At 48.6% G+C, this 10798-nt stretch overlaps 1 protein-coding gene and 1 long non-coding RNA gene across 5 annotated transcripts in view; one reads left to right on the plus strand and one right to left on the minus strand.

Annotated features, from left to right (window-relative positions):
• Positions 1–7123, minus strand: part of LOC116096671 — an 8652-nt gene extending 1529 nt beyond the window's left edge. Inside the window, exon 1 of the long non-coding RNA XR_004121074.1 lies at positions 6996–7123. This is a non-coding gene — a long non-coding RNA (uncharacterized LOC116096671). The remainder of the gene's footprint in view (positions 1–6995) is intronic.
• Positions 1–10798, plus strand: part of Csmd2 (CUB and Sushi multiple domains 2) — a 582522-nt gene that overhangs the window by 237574 nt on the left and 334150 nt on the right. The gene's annotated exons all lie outside the window — the stretch shown is intronic.

Raw genomic sequence — 10798 nt, forward strand, 5'->3', positions numbered from 1 at the left:
CCCCCCCCCGTTTTGATCACCAGTCCCTGTCTATCACAGTTATCCGTCTCCACATAGTTCTTTGGCTCATGCCTTGATTGCCATTGGCCCTGGCCCTAGGAGCAAAGTGGTGGAGAAGACAAGCGAGGCCTGTGCCTTTGTGAAAAACTTTTGATCCCCAGACAATCACAGAGCAAAGAGCAGACACCTGTGAGATCTCATAACAGGTGACGAGAAGGGGGAGGAAGACCCCATGATAGAAAGATCAAGGGTGCCATCACTGAGGGGAAAGGTGGAATCTTCCTGCTGGGGTAGGAAGCAGGGAGGTGCTGCAGAACCATCACCATGCTCTAACTGCCCTTGAACCTCATACGTGGCTTGGAATGTGTCTCTGGAGGTTTTATCCACCTTGAATGTCAGAAGCTAGGTAGGATCAAGGTCCCAAGTTGGTAGACATGCCCAGAAAGCAGTAGGGACAGTACAAGGACCAGGGATGCTGAGCCTAACCCAGGGGATCTGGCGAGCAAGCAGACAAACTGAGACTGAGACAAGGGACCTGCCGTGGTGCCCAGCTTGGTGATGCCCCCACTACCTCTCTATCCCTGCTACATGGCACTGCTTTAGGTCACACCAAGAAACTGTTTGCTTCTGATGGAGCCCATGAAATTGCATCTGTTGTATCCATCAGGAGCCAGGCCATAAATAACTAGCCTTTTAAAATCTCATCTCATGCATCTCTCGGAGTTGGAAATAGCATTACAAGCTCCATAGCTGAGCCATAGGAAAGGATTAGTGCCCTAGCAGGCTGCTGGCATGCTTGAGTCCGCAGGGCCAAAGCCCTGGCTCCCAAGCTCTCTACCGAGAAACTGTGTGACTTCACCTCCTCCCTTCTGCAGGTGACAGCATGCTTTCAGAAAGAAAACAAAAGTCTGAGCTGGGCGAGCAGGGCTCAAGGCTATGTTGTCTGCCATAGACACAGGGAGAGGGGGCGGCTCTGCTGGAGCTTGGGGCTCACAGTTTTGTGTGTGGGAAGTGGAAGCAGGGCAGCTGGCCTGCCCCCCATGGCTCTGACGGCATGCAACAGGTTTGTACTAAGCACTTCATCTGCTAGGAGGCCTGTGCCAGAGCTGTGAAGGGCACAGACAAGATGCTGTCCTCAACCTCTCCAGAGGAGCTGCCAGGTGCCTGACGGTGTGGCTAAGACAGATGGAAAACATTGTTTTGGGCCCTTCTGGCCACCCCCTGACCCCCACCCCCGCATTCTGGCAAGCCTTGTCTTCCAGAAGAGTATTGATTCATTCGGAATGTCCAAGGTCTCCATTCCTTTATTTGGCCAAGAGTGTGCATTCCGCTCCTTCATGGCTGAGTCTAGCCTATATCCCACCAGTCTCTCCTCTGTAGCTCCTGCAAACACTTTCCAGGTTCCTAGAACTGATCTCTCTCTCTCTCTCTCTCTCTCTCTCTCTCTCTCTCTCTCTCTCTCTCTCTCTCTCTCTCTGCCTTTAATTCACTTAATTTAGTCTCATCTTCTCTCCAACCAGTGGCTAGGATGTGACACTCACAGATTCATCAAGGCAGCAGGATTCACATAGACAACTGGTGCTTGATAATAGTTAGAATGGTTGGACTTTACAGTCTGAATCATTTGGGAAGGGAAGGAAGGACACTGGTCAAAAAGAAGATGAGATTTAAGCTTCTGTTTCTTAAGAAAGAGTCTCACTGTGTGGGCCTGAACTGCCTATGTAGACCAGGCTGGCTTCTAGCTCACAAGGATCCACCTGCCTTTTCCTCCTGAGTGTTGGGATTAAAAGTGTGAACCACGGTGTCGGGTTAACACAAGCTTCTTAAAGAGTAACCTACACTGTGCTCCCAGTCTTTGGTTCCTGTTATTCCCCTCATCTACTTCCTCTGCCAAACCTCAGCCTTCCTTGAGCCTGTTCACTCTGAGAGCATTTCAGACGCCATCTTGGAGTATGTTCTATAACACTTATACTGGGTATTTTATTTTGAGTGTTTTTCTCCTTTCTGCACCTTTCAGGCTCCTCTTTCTGATTTTTGCCTTTGTTTTATGTTAGAGGTGGTACTGAGGTTTGAACCCAAGGCCTTGCAAGTGCTAAGCAAGTACTCTCTCTACCTTGGTGCTATTTCCCAGCTTCTCTCTTTCTGCTCCTCACTGGACTTCTCTAAGCCTTCCTTCTAATTCAAAGCTCGGATCCTGCCTGATTGCCCTGCTCAAGAAACTCATTCTCTGAGGGTGAGCTTACCTGCGGTCAAGGCTTCAAATACCACCTGTTTGTTTTGAGCTGGCTTCCTAGACCACCTCTCCACTGAATATCAAACTATAGAGCCAATCACTTGGTGGGCGTTGCCCCAACCACATGTCATTGCTGCGTCTATCCCCGTTCATTCCACCTTTGCTCATCATTGACCCCATAAAGACTGGTTTGGGGGTGTCAATGTGACACAAGCTAGACTCATCAAAGAGGAAGAAGCCTCCATGAGATCCAGCTGTAAGGCATTTTCTCACTTAGTGACCAGTGGGGAAGGGGCCCTGCCCACTGTGGGTGGTGCCATCCCTGGGCTGGTTGGTCCTGGGTTCTATAAGAAGGCAGGCTGAGCAAGCCATGGGAAGCAAGCTAGTAAGCAGTATCCTTCCACAACCTCTGCATCAGCTCCTGCCTCCAAGTTCCAGCCCTGCTTGAGTTCCTGTCCTGGCTTCCTCCAATGATGGACGTATAAGCCAAATAAACCCTCTCCTCCCCAACTTGGTTTTTTGGTCATGGTGTTTCGTCACAGAATAGAAACCCTGACTAAGACAAAGGCCAAATCCGTTTCCCTGCTTGATTTTTAGCACTACCTTGTTATCTAAGCTCCAGGGACTTGTCCCCACTCTGTCCCCATCTCAGCAGCCACATTCAGTTAAGAGCTAAGCTCTCCCAGCATTCTTTCTTTAGTATGTCTTCCTACTCCTGCTGCTCCTCCCTGAATTCAGCCCACTGTCTCATCTTTGTGGAGTTTAATAGCCCTTTCCCTCATCTCCCAGCATCTTGGCTCTGTCTAATCCATTCTTCCCACTGCCACATGAATGGCTTAATTAAAATGCAGCTCCAACATGCTCAGCCCCAGGCGAAAGCTTTCAATCACTCTCTGTTGTCTAACAGAACAGACTTCAAGGCCTTGATAAGGCACACAAGATCCATTTGGATCTAACTAGCCCTTGCCTCCCTCCACAGCCTCATCTCTTGACTCTCCATACTTTGAAAACCATCTACCCAGGGCACTCTTCAGAGGACCTGGGTTTGATTCATAGCACCCATATGGTGGCTCACAACCATCTGTGTCTCCAGTCCCAGGGGATCCAGTGCCACCTTCTGCCCTTTATAGGCACCAGACACACTTGTGTTACACAGACTCCTATGCAGATGAGGTGCTCCTAAGAACAAAATAAATGAGTTTTAAGAAGTAAAAGTCCCACTGTGATACCACTAAGGAAAGCTTCTTGCTTGCTGGAAGTATCTGTAATCCAGAATGGTGCAAGTGGATACCTAGGCTCAAGAGCATCCCACCATCTGGTGGCCGCCCTATCTAGAATATGTGACCTCCTCCAGTGGCATGGCAGGGAATGTGAGTTGAGCATCCAGCATGGACTTTTCACTATCCTACCCCAGATATGATATACTTTACTTCTGGCTCCTTTTTATTGGTTGGAAATGACCACATGGTCTATACTAGCTCTCAAGAAACCAGGAAATGTGGATGAGCAGATAAAATGCTTGGTGAGGCAACCTCTGCCCTACCTTGTGTCCCTATAATTAAGATGCCCTCCTCCTGTTCCTGCTCCTGCTCCTGCCCCAGACCAGCCTCTCCCTCATGTCCCAGGTCTCATCTTCTCCAGACTGTCCCTGCTGGAGTCACCTTCTCATTTCCTCATCTTCTGTCTACTCTGGATATGCCTAATAGCATAGGGACATGAGATAGTATCTACTATCTAAAATCCAAACCAAAAAGGGCACCCCAAAACTTCACTGCTTCTCCACCCCAGTCACTTACTACACAATTTCTCAGCTACCCCAGATTCTGAGCCCATTCCTTCTTAGTTATGCCCAACATTGCCATTAAAACAGACCTTGCTAAGACTACAGGTGCCCCACCCCAGGTAGCCAAATCCGGTATCCCTATTCCATCCTCGTGTGATTTGGTTTTTTGGCAACATATTTGGCATAAGCTAGAGTCATCAGAGAAGAAGGATCCTCAATTGAGAAAATTTCTCTATAAGATTAGGCTGTAGGCAAGCCTGTAGGGAATTTTCTTAGTCGGTGATGGATGGGGAAGGGTTCAACCCACTGTGAGAGAGACCATCCCTGGGCTGGCAGTCCTGGGTTCTATAAGAACTGAGTAAGCCACAGAGAGCAATCCAGCAAGCAGCACCCCTCCATGGCCTCTGCATCAGCGCCTGCCTTCAAGTTCCTGCCCTGGTTTGAGTTCCTGTCTTTACTTTCTTTGATGTGGAAGTGTAAGCCAAACCATTTCCTCCCCAGCCTGCCTTTTGGCCATGGTGTTTTATCACAGCAATAGTAACCCTAACTAAGACAGTCTCTTTCTCTTGGCTACCAGGAAACTCCTTGTCTGCTACCGTGACCATTCCTGTGAGCCTCCTTTTCTCTCTTCTCCACTGTTCTGCCCCTGCCCAGAGCCTTCACTTAGATCCAAGAGGTCCAGAACCCACACCTTTTTCCTACCCCCCCATAGGTCTGTTTTCAATATCATCTGGATACCAATAGCCCTCTGTTAAATTTTCTACCCTCCAAGCTCCATGTATATTAACAGGAATCTTAAAATAAACACATCCCAAGTAGATGTCTTTTCTTAGTGTGTCAAAATATGTATTGCATGAAATTTGCCATTTTTCCCATTAAATGTACAATTTGATGTCATTAAGGACACTGGATAAGAGCCTTGTCCATTATTGCCCATCCAACCTCCCCCAACCCCCAGATGAAACTACATAGCCATTGAATGACAGCCTCCAGCCTGTGGCGACCACTCCTCTGCCTGTCCCTCTGAATCTGACCCCTCGGGGTATCTTGTATAAGTGGATGGTACCCATGCTCCTCTGGGTTTAGGAGAACGTTTGTCTGGTTCGTGGTGTCAGAGTTTCATTTCTTTCCAGGCTTGTACTCCATTGTGCTTTGTGTGTCCTTTGGTTACTCCATTCTTCACTGACTTGGATGGTTTCTTTTCCATTGGAACTTCTCCTCCCCTTCCTACTGTAATGGCTCCTCTCCCACCCTTCTCTATGGGTTCCCACATCCCTCTATCTCTAAGGATAAGTTGCCTCTGCCCATTCTGCACCACTAGTATCTTTGGGTCACTCAATGGCTACCATCCCAGTACAAGGCAAGTTCTAGTTCATAGAGAAGATCCTATCTTGGCTTTCTGTCTCATCCTACAGCAAGCTTCCATCTTGCCTTGCTTCCCCTCAGCTTTCTTCCATGCCTCTTTCAACCTCACCATGGCCCAGCTACAACCCACCCTCATCCTTCCCTGGATGTGCTTATAGGACTTGTCTCTGGATGTCTTCACACTGGTTTTAAGATTCCGTTCCTTTGGTTTTATTTTGGTTTGTTTTTCCAGACACGGTTCCTCTGCATAGCCCTGGCTGGCCTCAAACTCACGGAGACCTACCTGCCTCTGCCTCCTGAGTGCTGGGGTTAAAAGTACCTGGGCTTATTCCTTTGGTCTTTAAAATCGTATTTCTTTAAAAGGCTCCCCATTCTCTCTTTCTCTTTCTCTCTCTCTCTCTCTCTCTCTCTCTCTCTCTCTCTCTCTCTCTCTCTCTCTCTCTGTCTCTCTCTCTGTCTCTCTCTCTGTGTCTCTCTCTCTCTGTCTCTGTCTCTGTCTCTCTCTCTCTCTCTCTCTCTCTCACACACACACACACACACACACACACACACTTAAAAAGCCTGTGTGTTTTGAAACACTGAATTCACTTTAAGTAGCTCCTTCCCAGGAAAGCCTCCCAGTTTGTCCAGTCCCAGCATACTCTAGCCGTTTGTCATAATATCTTGCTTTATTTCAGACCTTTGTTGATTCATAGTATTTTCTTGTTTACTGAGATCTGTATTTTTTCATGAATTTCCTGTTCTCCCACCCCCATTGCCTGCAGAATGATGGGGGAAAAAAAGCCCAGATCCCGGGCTTGGCACTTAGTAGGACCATAGGGTAGGTTTGCCCTGTGGACGGGTGCTTGGCCGATCTCAGCGTCCTGTGGCTAATTGCAAAGGTTACCATGGAGCCTCTCTACCAAGTATTTTAAGTAATCACCTTCCTGGGGGACATTTGCAAATTAGCACTGACTCTTGCTGATTACTCCTCCTCAACTCTGTCTGATTAATAATTAATCAGCAAACTGCTTGGCCAGAGAAGGCTGATCAGCGCCAGGAAAGATCTTAAATCATGCAAGTCATTGGCTAGCCCTAGAACCACTGAAAACATCCCAGCAGTGTGCAGGACTGGAGAGGACTGACCTCATGAGCCAGGGATGGTCTCCGGATTGATGGTTTTCTCTTGTCTTTCCCTCCCTACCCCCCACCACCTTTTGAACAAGAAATCAGTTAGGCTCTGGGAGAGGGGGGAATGCACAAAAATAGAAATGTGTTAAACATCACTGTGGGTCTTTTTTTTTTTTAAATTCTTTTCATTCAAAGGAGTTTTGGTCTGAGGGGTAGAGGTTAAAATTAGCCAGTTTGCTAAGCAAACGGCTGTCTGGCGCCTCATGTCATTTTCTGTAGTCTCCATCAGTTTTTCAGCTCTTCACTCAAGTCCACAGACCAGCACATCTAGCTCACAATAAGGAAGACGCTTAATGGGCACAGCTCCCTGCTGCACCCCAGGCTTGGGGAGGAATCAATTTACCAGCCACCTGTCCCATCAGGATTTCCTCTAGTACCCTTTGCTTCCCGTCTACAAACCCCAGGGTGACAGGAGAGAAGGCAATCAGAAAGAGATGAACGCACTTGCATCGTCAGTCATGAACTTGAAGACCGCTGGAGGCCTCTTTAAGTCTCAGGCATTACCTCCTGTCTCAAAAGCCAGGCCTGTGTGGAGTTTCATCTTCCCCAGCTTCCTACGTGGGTCCCTGAGATACTGCTGAGGTAAAGTGCAGAGAGACCAGAGTGGTCTGTTAATGTTGAAGGAGCCGGAAGGAAGGCTAGTCTGAGTGATGGGTATGTAGCCCCGATTGCCAGTGAGAACCATCCGTCAGAGAAGGTGCCACCCTTAGTAACTGCATTAGAATGCCCACAGGTGAGACTGAGGGTCTCACTGTGCACTGCTGTGGGCATGATGCAGCCTTGAAAGCTTTGGGGACATGATGGGGAGCTTCAAAGAGTGAAGCAGGCGATGAGTCTCTTGGGGACTCATTGTCTCCTGACCGCTAAGTGACAGTCAGGACAGAGGGAGAAGAGGTGGCCAGATACTGCAGCTTCCAGACACCCCAAAACTTAGCCCAAATACCCCTCTTGGTTGTACTCCTGCTTTCCAAAATACTCCCTAGAAGTGACTGAACTTCCCAAGTTCCCCCCACCTCCTCCCTGCTCAGAAAATTGTATGCGTGCTTCCATATTTCTGTATGTATGATTTTCCTCTATTTGGGGGGATTTTACATGTGAGATCGTCAGTATACTTCCTTCTGTGACTGGCTGTTGCCAAAGGGAACAAGGTTCCCAGTTAGCTCTGTGGGATGGTGGGTAGATCAGTTGGCTCCACTGTAGCAACCATGTGCATAGCTCTGCACACACATATCTCAAAGCACTACCTTCTATACCATGAATACACATAAAATTTATTTTTAAGTTAAACACACAGAAAAGTATCTACTGACTCCCTCTTTGACTGAATTAGGATTGTTACGTTTGTTAGATGTCTTGTCCCAGTGAGCTGCCTGCAGTGTTTGAGTTAGGCATTAGCATGGCCATCTTACAGATAAGGCAAATGATCCTCAGCGACTTCTCCTTCCTACATGGGCAGCTGACTTTTCCATCTGGATTCTTGGGCATATCCTACCCCAGCTAGTCTAGGGTCCTCCCTTCCCATCAGAGCAGGCTCTGTGGTGTATTAGTCTCTCTGTAAGCACACATTACTCTTTAACCTTCTGAAACTTTCCCAAGAGAATAGCTCATTAGCCCTCTTCCTTAAGGGAAAAGTCTGAGGTGTCAAGCCATAAAGACAGGTGCCCAGTGTCACACAGCTGCTAAGTGTCCAGGCTGGGAGCGAGTTGAGCCCTCACCTCTGGACTCTAAACCTGGATTTAGTCCCCACCTCTCTCCTCTTGTCCTCTGTGCTCAGATTTTCTCTTGACCCCAAGGAGAGCATCCTGGAAGAGCAGGGCCTTCCTGGTGGCTTCAAGTACCAAGTGTTCTGCCAGCAGTTTCTGTGTCCTCAGTGAGCTTGCCCTCTTGGGGGAGTGGAGGAGGGTTGTGTAGAGTTATAAGAACTCATTTGGCACAGAGGGCCTTGGGCAGACCCAGCATTTAGGCTTCTCTGCCCTTCCTCAGACCTTGCAGGGCAATAGGACAGGGACTGACCTCTCTCCCCAATCCCTCCCCCCTCCCTGCCTCCCAGCATGCGCTCCAGGTTCAAGGTGCTGCTAGTCTGAACCTCTGCAGTTGCTGAGTCAGGGATGCAGCCTCAAGGTGGGAGAGTGCTGGCTCCACAGCAGGAGGATGTGATGTCCCGCCTGGCCAGGTGGCTCTGATATCCCAGAGTCATTCAGCACTGTCCTAAGGGACTGCAGGGAGAGAGTCAAGGATGAACAGCCATGGCTGTGACTCTGGGTGAATCGTACAACATTCTGAATGCCTTTTGCCCCAAGTTTCATAAGGCAGGTAGCAGGTTGCAGGTCTTCCTCCCTGATTGCTGGCATTTGAGACTTAATACCCCAAGATGTCCACAATTTTTATATAGGAGCACAGCACTGCTGACTCCCCTGATATTTCTGGAAGCCAAGATTGTGTGAGGAAGAACACAGGAGCCGTGTGTGGAGCACCTACTACGTACCAGGGACCTGCCTTCCTGGTCTCCTTTGAATCTTTAAGCAACTATGTGGAACAGTTTCCTCAAGGTCACACACCCAAGGTCACAACTTCAGAGGCCCAGCCCAAACCCTTCTTTACCCCCAGCCTAATTTCTCTTTCTGTCTAATCCCCTGGATCTTAGATGTCTGCGGATATCCAGAGAAGCTATCTGTGCCCCCACACACCTTAGCCCTGTTTGCCTCTGTGCCAGGTTGTCTTCTAAGGCTGTGGCTGATACAAGCCACCATAGCTACTGTGGGACAGCTGCTGTCAGCCTTCCTGCTCAGGAGAGCCCTGTCACTGTAGACAAATGGCCCCTGTCATTTAGCCACATCGTTCTCATTGCTGGTCTGAGGCCTGAGTTGTCCAGATAACCCATTTCATTTCATGTTGTCTTGGCAGTGCCACAAGGGTCCCCAGACAGTGACAGCCTAGCCTTTGACCTGGCCCAGAAGAGTCGCAGACAGGCCTGCTTCCTGACGTCGTCTTGCAGCCCAATCGACTCCCAATTATTAGACTGTCAAGCTCTATCAAGTGACACTGTTCACAGGAGGGCAAGTTTCCCTAGGCCTCACTCTGAACAGAGATGACATCCCAGACACTGACTGTGCCATCCAAACTTCCGCCAGTGATTTCTGTACAGTTGCCAATCTTATTCCAACCCCTGCCCAGCAATGGGCTCCCTAGCTCCTCTACAGAACCACCTAGTCCCTCTGCTTGTAATTATCCACGCCCAGCTCCTTCCCCAATTCCACCTCCCCCTGGTGTCTTAGCGAATAATTACCTTCACAAGGAAGTAGACAAGTCTCTGGTGACTCCTGGCCCGGCTGGAAAAGATTCATTATTCTGTATCTGGAAATAACCAGCCCCGTCAGCGAGGGGGTTGAGATAACACCACTGTAAAACCTCTCCATTCAGGGGAATTAATTAGGAGTCCTTATTAAACATCCAATTAGGCAAAAGGGCATTTTTATCTGTGATAGTCAGCTGCTCTTAGTTTTCTTAAGCTATAACTCCAAGATTTTTTTTTTTTAAGAAAAGCATGGCTTGCGTGTTTCTGTGGAGCGATTCTCTCCTCCAATGTCAGCTATGTCTTCATCAGCATGTGAGAATAGATTTTTGCCATTCAATTTGCAATGCTTTGTCTCTTTGGAGTGGCGTAATGGCTCCACCACATCCCTTCCAGGGGAGCTGTAGCCTGGATGGCGGCTGCAGGCCACTGGTGTTTCTTAGCATCCAGATTCTGTGGGCCAGCGAGAAATGGTATGGACTGTGTGAACCTGAACAAGGTGCTTGACCTCTCTGAACTTCAGTGTAGTCTTCTCTTAATCGATCACCCAGGGCCAGGATGAGGATTAAAGATGGATGGATGTGAGGCTGGGGAGACAGCTCAGTGAGTAAGAACATGTGTGGAGAGTAAGCACAAGGATCTGAACACAACTTCCCATCACCCATCTTAAAAGCTAGGAAATGGCTGTGCATTCTTGCAGCCCCAACACTGGGGCAGAGATTGAGACAGAAAGACCCTAGGAGCTTATTGGTCACTTAGTCTACCCGAACCAGCTAGAGCTTCCCATCCAGTGAGATCTTGTTTTGAGGTGGTAAGATGCATGATAGAGGTAGACTTCCAACATTCTCCTCTCAGCCCTCGATGTATGTGAATAGCCACAGATACCTGTAATGCTCAAATGCATGCAGCTTGTGGGCTCACATACACACACACACACACACACACACACACACAC

Source organism: Mastomys coucha, unplaced genomic scaffold (genome assembly GCF_008632895.1).
Source record: "Mastomys coucha isolate ucsf_1 unplaced genomic scaffold, UCSF_Mcou_1 pScaffold18, whole genome shotgun sequence".
NCBI lineage: Eukaryota > Metazoa > Chordata > Mammalia > Rodentia > Muridae > Mastomys > Mastomys coucha.